The 7,482-nt window shown below is 41.6% G+C and overlaps 1 pseudogene; it reads right to left on the bottom strand.

Moving 5' to 3' along the window:
• Nucleotides 1-3,027: 3,027 nt before the first annotated feature.
• LOC101542035 (high mobility group protein B1-like) lies at nt 3,028-3,690 on the bottom strand (annotated as a pseudogene).
• Between the last annotated feature and the right edge of the window lie 3,792 nt (nt 3,691-7,482).

Consider the following 7,482-nt stretch of genomic DNA (forward strand, 5'->3'; position numbering starts at 1 on the left):
TTACTAAGAAAATGATGGCTGGAGTAACCAGTTGGGATGGGTGATGCATGCCGAAAGTAGATAATGGACCAAACATGATGACCTCTCAGTGTCTATGTTGCAAGCTATAATGCCCAAAAGTAGAGAGAGAGTATGGGGAATATTGTCTGCCTTAGAGACAGGGGAGGGTGGGAAAGGGGGGATATACCCGGGATATTGGTGGTGAGGAATGTGCACTGGTGGAGGGATGGGTGTTTGATCATTGTGAGATTGTAACCCAAACATGAAAGCTTGTAACTATCTCACGATGATTCAATAAAATTTTAAAAAAAAAATTAAATAAATAAATAAAAATAAAAATGTTTATAGTTTACTTAATGAGTAAACATATAAAATAAAGTTAACAATATAATCACAATTTTTTAATAAATGTGTATATTATGACAAATTTGATAATAGAACATTAATTATTTTGGGGTGGTATAATTATGAGTGATTTTTTTCTTTATTGGATTTTTCTATAAATTCTTAATTATTTAAACGAATGTGTAATTTTGTGGCTTTTGGACTACACCCTGTGATACTCAGAGGCTCTTCCTGGCTCTGTGCTCAGAAGTGACATCTGGCAGAACACAGGGGTCCATACATGGTGCCAAACATGGAGTTAGGATTGGTGGCAAGCAAGGCAAAGCACCTTAACTCTTGTGCTATCTCTCTGGTTATTCTGGCTCACTGTCACTGTCATTGTCATCCCGTTGCTCATCAATTTGTTCAAGCGGGCACCAGTAACATCTCTCATTGTGAGACTTATTGTTAGTGTTTTTGGCATATTCAATATGCCATGGGTAGCTTGCCAGGCCCTGCCGTGCGGGCGTGATACTCTCGGTAACTTGCCGGGCTCTCCGAGAAGGGCAGAGGAATCGAACACGGGTGGGCTGTGTGAAAGGTGAAACCCTTACCATTGTGCTATCTCCCCAGCCCATTCTGGCTCATAGTATCTTAATTCTTAAACAAGTTTTATTAAGTAAAGTTAACACAAAACTGTGAGAGTAAAATAATAATCTCCAAATCTTGCAATGCACAAATAGACATATTTTCGAATTAAGTGGCCTTCATTTGAAAGGTCAGCCACTGGAGCTAGTGCACGGCTCAGTGAGTATAGGGACTGTTTAGCAAGCCTGGGGCTATGAAGTTGATTCCTGAGTCACCTATAAACACCAAGTGGTCTCTCTGCTACCTGAAACCCTCAGTCCCAGGCGAGTGCAAACACTTCTGCTCCAGAGGACATGTGTGAAGGCACCACAGCGACAGCCCCCGCCCCACGTGTACAATAACCAGAAGTACACAGCACTACAGCACTAGCACTAAAGGAGTGTGGTTGCTATCAAGCACTGTGGTCAAGTGGGTGAGCCCCACAACCAGGCATATGTAAACCCCATTTATAGCAATAACAACAGTACCAAAGGGAAGGAGACTGAAAAATGAATACTACAACCACGACCCTAGGTGCTGCTATATGCATAAATAGCACTGTAGCACTGTCATCCCGTTGTTCATCAATTTGCTCGAGCGGGCACCAGTAACGTCTCCCTTGTGAGACTTGTTGTTACTGTTTTTGGCATATTGAATACACCACAGGTAGCTTGCCAGGCTCTGCCTTGAGGGCGGGATACTCTCGGTAGCTTGCAGGGCTCTCCGAGAGGGATGGAGAAATTGAACCCTAGTCAGCCAAGTGCAAGGCAAACACCCTACTCACTGTGCTATTGTTCCAGTTCCTATAGGTATAAAAACACACTGTAGCACTGTCGTCCCGTTGTTCATCGATTTGCTCGAGCGCGCACCAGTAACATCCCCATTGTGAGACCTGTTGTTACTGTTTTTGGCATATCGAATACACCACGGATAGCTTGCCAGTCTCTGCCGACTGTCTGGGTGTAGCCCCCCAAAACAAAATAAAGTCAGGTATGCCAGGAAAATAAATAATCACAAACCAACATTTGCAGTTATAACTGAGTTCTAGAGAAGAGGGAAGGAAAATTCCCTGTGAAGTTCATGCCATGGTTCCTACTTTTCTTCTCTTGTTTTCTTATTGTTGAATCCACACCTACTTTTTTCTCTAAATTAAAAAAAAAAATGTTTTAAAATCCCAGAGGGGAGGGCCCCGAGTGATAGTATATGGGCAGTGCACTTGCCTTGCACATTGTTTGACCCCTGGCATCCCATGAGTACCACCAAGGAGTGATTCTTGAGTGCAGAGCCAGGACTAACCCCTGAGCATAGCCCTCGCCCCCCGCCGCCCAAAAAAGAAGTCCACAGGGGTTGTTTCACTCTACACGTACAAATGATTTTAATACTTGGAAGTCTTTATGCTGAGATAGACTTATAAATACACATAGAAATGCAAATTAGGTCGATAAATTATAGGCATATAAACATATTAAAATACAATAGCTATACTTACTGCATTTTCATTAAAAAGCACTGAGTTTATCCTTGATTTTAAGGGGAAAAAAATTGTAGGGCACTGAAATAATTACCAAATTGACTAAATTTTTATCACTATAGAGTATATTATTTCCTAAAGTATCCCTCTAAAATTATGGAAAATATTTATAAAGAATTTAAATATGTTTTGTTCCTGGGTTTTGGCACCAAAAAAGCGTTTAAATAATTAAATGACTAAGCTACATATTTAATGTAGATAGTAACAATTGACTTTTTCCAAAGCAAGATTAAAAAAAAACAGCTAGCAAACTTTCACTTCCTCCCACATCCCTATTTGTTTACCTATTATTTTATATTTTACATATGCAGATTTTGTAACATCTACATTTGCCTCCTATTTTTCCTCCTATTTCATTTTCCCCTTGGGTTAAGAAATATATATTACAGAAGCACTTCACTTTGGGGTATCCTAACTCTGGGGCCATAATTTCTCTTCTATTTTGCAGCATCCATTCTGGGATTCCTTTTGTCCATCTTTTTTTTTTTTAACAGGGGGGTTAAATGCTTTATAGGCAAGAAAATAAAAACTGCGCTAGAACTGACTTATTCATCATCATCATCATCTTCTTCATCATCCTCTTCTTCCTCATCCTCTTCATCTTCTTCATCTTCCTCCTCTTACTTCTTTTTCTTGCTCTTTTCAGCTTTAACAACTCCCTTCTTGGCCACGTCAGGCTTTCCTGTAGCTCAGTATGCAGCAATATCCTTTTCGTATTTCTCCTTCAGCTTGGCAGCCTTCTTTTCGTAAGGCTGCTTATCATCTGCAGCAGTGTTGTTCCACATCTCTCCCAGTTTCTTTGCAACATCACCAATAGACAGGCCAGGATGCTCTCCTGTGATTTCTGGGCGATACTCAGAACAAAACAAGAAAAAGGCCGAAGGAGGCCTCTCGGGTGCATTGGGATCCTTGAACTTCTTTTTTGTTTCCCCTTTAGGAGGGATATAAGTTTTCATTTCTCTTTCATAACGGGCCTTGTCAGCCTTTGCCATGTCTTCAAATTTTCCATTCTCTTTAGCAGACATAGTCTTCCACCTCTCTGAACACTTCTTAGAAAACTCTGAAAAGTTGACGGAAGCATCTGGGTGCTTCTTCTTGTGCTCCTCCCGGCAAGTTTGCACAAAGAATGCGTATGATGATGTTTTGCCTCTCGGCTTCTTAGGATCTCCTTTGCCCATGTTTAATTATTTCCTCATTGAGGCACAGAGTCGCCCAGTGCCTATCTGGCTCTCACTTGCCCCAGCCCTGTCTCTATGGAGCTCAATGTACTACAATGGCTGTCCCCTATGTCCATCTTTAGGGCACAAGTTTCCTTTACTTTGGGTTCTATCTTCCCTATGTTCTCCTTAGAATTATTATCCTCCCTCAACAAAACTATTTTTTAACTTCAAATGTATATCACATCTAGTTTTCTCAAACTCCAAATTTTGAAATCATCCTACTCAGCTATAACCACTTTAAAATTTTGAAACCACTTGCCCTGATCAGCGATGACCCTACTTTAAAAAGGAATAGGAAGGAGTAGGTGGAAAATTCCTCAACTCCCCATCAGAGAATTCAAAGCTTCAGAGTCTTTCACTCTGACTAAAATGGAAAAGGTGGTCAGTCCTCTGCCAGTCTACAGCTGATCTTTCTTCCATGCCGTGGGCCCCATTTCCTCCCACCTTCACTTAGCCCGGCACCCATGCACCTTCAAACTCTTCTGACTCCCTCCCTTCAAGATGAAGCTGTCCTTATATGACAAACAACCTCCTTCAGTGTCACTTTCCTGTTTCTCCGTACAAAGCCAAGGAGCTTAAAGATCTGTCTAGACTTACAATCTACATTTGTGCATCTCTGACTCATGTCTTAGCCACTCCACCTTGTTTCTGATCCTTACTAACCTTCCAGCAAAAACTGTTCTCCACATTTAACTACTTTCTTATTGCTAAATCTAAAGAACTGCAGTCTGACTTGTACTCTCAGTAGAATTAGTGTTTGCTGATCACACATACCTTCCTATATCTCTCCTTGACTTCTATTAAGGCACCAGTTTTTCTTTTATCTCTTTAACAACCTCTTTTTGATCTTTCTTTTCCTAGGGCCCACAGGAGTACTTAGACACTTAGAGTGCCTGTTTGCAAGTATATATCATACATTCAATTCCCTGGTGCCCCTCTCCAAGCATGATCACACAACTGTGCTGTGTGAATCTCGTCATGCTGTCTGCAATCCCCAACACCACCGAGACTTCTGGCTCCACTGCAGCCAACCGTATATAAGCACAACAAAAAAGGTGGGAGATCTCCAGCAAGCACCACAACCAAAAGATGCATGAGTGCCATAGCCAGGAAGAACAACCTCTGGTGAGCACCATAATTATCACTTGTGCCTTAGCCAAGAGGGCAACCCCCAGCGAGTAGGTGCATAAGCACTGTAATCAAAACAGTGCAAATCTGGGGTCTGGAGTGATAGCACAGCGGGTAGGGCGTTTGCCTTGCATGCAGCCAACCCAGGTCCGAATCTCAGCATCCCATACGGTCCCCTGAGCACCGCCAGGAGTAATTCCTGAGTGCAGAGCCAGGAGTAACCCTGAGCACTGCTGGAGGTGACCCAAAAAGAAAAAAAAAACAGTGCAAATCTCAGTGAGCTCCACAGTTAGATTTGGGAACGCCACAACCTGATGTGTAAGCCTTGATAAGCAGCATGGTTAAAGTTGTGTGAGCATAACAGCCAGCTAACTATGCAATACCCATCACTGCAGCATCAGTGACAAGGAGCACCAGAAAGATGCTCAAAGGGCTAGAACTCAGAATGCAGGAGATCTGGGTTTGATTCTGGCATGGTTCCCTGAGCATTCTCAAGAGTGACCTCCCCCAGCACTCAATCAGGAGTCAACTCCAAGCAGTATCAGGTATTGTCATTCCCCAAATCAAAGAAATAAAAGTAAATTAAATTTAAAACAATGGGGGAGGGGCATAGAAATAGTACCAGAGTTAAAGCATATGTCGTGCATGTAGTCAACCACTGCTCAATACCACATGGTCCCCTGAGAGTTGCCAGGGTGGCCTGGGTAGCCCCTAGCACTACAGGGCCCAAGAAGCATTATATTCTCATGGTCTAGCATTAAATTACAAGCCATATTGGCCAAGAGTTACTGGGATGAGGCTTGTGCCTCCTGAGCCCCTGTTTATTGTAGTAAAGTCTGGAAATAGCCAAAGTCTGGAAATAACTGAATTATCCTTAAAAAGATGGATGGATAAAGAAACTATAGTATATATACACAATGGAATACTATTCAGCTATGAGAAAAGAGAAGATGATGCCACTTGCCACTCTGTGGGTGGATATGGGGTGTAGCATGCTGAGTGAAGGTAGACAGAAAGAGAGGGACAGATATATAATGATCTCTCTCATTTGGGGGATGTAAAGAAACATCGTCAGGGAATAACATGTGGCCAAAGGCAACAGAACCTTGGGAATTTATAGATAGAACTGAGCTTAAGTAAGGAGGATGGAGGGGAAAGGATGATTTCAGGAAGGGGAAGAGACTTAAAATGAAGGAGGACAGAAGCAAACACTGCTGGAGGAATATTATATTTGTGAAACCCTACCATGAACAGTATTATAAGTCATCACTTGTATCACTTGTCATCCCTTTGATCTTCAAGCGGGAACCAGTAGTGTCTCCATTCTTCCTTGTTGCATGCTAGTGCAGCCCAATGGTATCTGCTCACTCCAGGAACAAGAAGAGCCTCAAACCGTTCATTCAGGGTTTTGACGAAGAAGTCTGACCATCTCATAGGTGGGTGGCCACATGGTCTTTTGACATCCCATGGAATCCAGTTAGTTGGCAATAGCTCTAGTCCAGCGGTCATCTCTAAATCTCATTATGTGTCCAGGCCATCTGATTTTTGATGCCTTGGCAAACGAGACAACGTTCCTGATTCTCGATCGTCAATGGAGGTTGGAACTCCAGATTCCTTCTCTATTATAAGTCATGGTGCTTCAAATAAAAATTTTTGTTTATCTCATTTGTCACTGTTAACCTGGTTTATTTATACTACAAAATGAAATGAAACCATGAGAAAAACCAATAAGATTTAGATGAAAATAAAGCTAACCTTTTATGGTCTAAATGTTCCTTTTTCTCCCTTCTCTTTGTTTTTTTTACCTGAAATCTCCAGTCATGAGATCTTCTACACAAACAAAAATTCATGCTAAATGGAGACAATTCCAATACCAACTAGTAGTAGTTGGTTTGGACAATTTGGTGGGTTAAAATTTAGTCATCTCTGCACTCATTTGTGGAATATAGAATAACATCATATGAGGTTGACACCCAAGGACACTAGATACAAGGACAAGGAGGATTGCCCCATAGCTAAAAGACTGCTTCATGAGCGAAGGAGAGAAGGCAGATGGAGTAAAGAAGGGATCACTAAGAAAATGATGGCTGGAGGAATCAGTCAGGATGGGAGATGTGTGTTGAAAGTAGATAATGGACCAAACATGATGACCTCTCAGTGTCTGTGCTGCAAGCCATAATGCCTAATGTAGAGAGAGAGTATGGGGCATATTGTCTGCCATGGAGGCAGGGGGGTGAAAAGGAGGGTGTATACCAGGGATATTGGTGGTAGGATGGGTCCACTGGTGGAGGGGTGGGTGTTTGATCATTGTGTGATTGTAACCCCAACTGAAATCTTGTAACTATCTCATGGTAATTCAATATATTTTTTAAATGTAGTCATTTGGGGTTGTTTAATGAAACAACTGACAGCTGTTGATTTTTCACCTTTTTTTACAACTGACAGCTGTTGGTTTTTCACCTGACTGTGTTAATTCATTGTGAACACAACATTGCTATGTTAATAGGTCAAGCACAGAAATCCCTCTTTCTCTGAAAGGAGTGGGAAATCTTTACCTACCAGAAAAGTTCATTATTTTTTAAGTCCCCCTATAGCATCTACTTCCATACAAATTGAAGTATTATCTATGTTACTTCAATATATTAAGATTCA

The sequence above is a fragment of the Sorex araneus genome, chromosome 2, assembly GCF_027595985.1.
Source record: "Sorex araneus isolate mSorAra2 chromosome 2, mSorAra2.pri, whole genome shotgun sequence".
Classification (NCBI taxonomy): domain Eukaryota; kingdom Metazoa; phylum Chordata; class Mammalia; order Eulipotyphla; family Soricidae; genus Sorex; species Sorex araneus.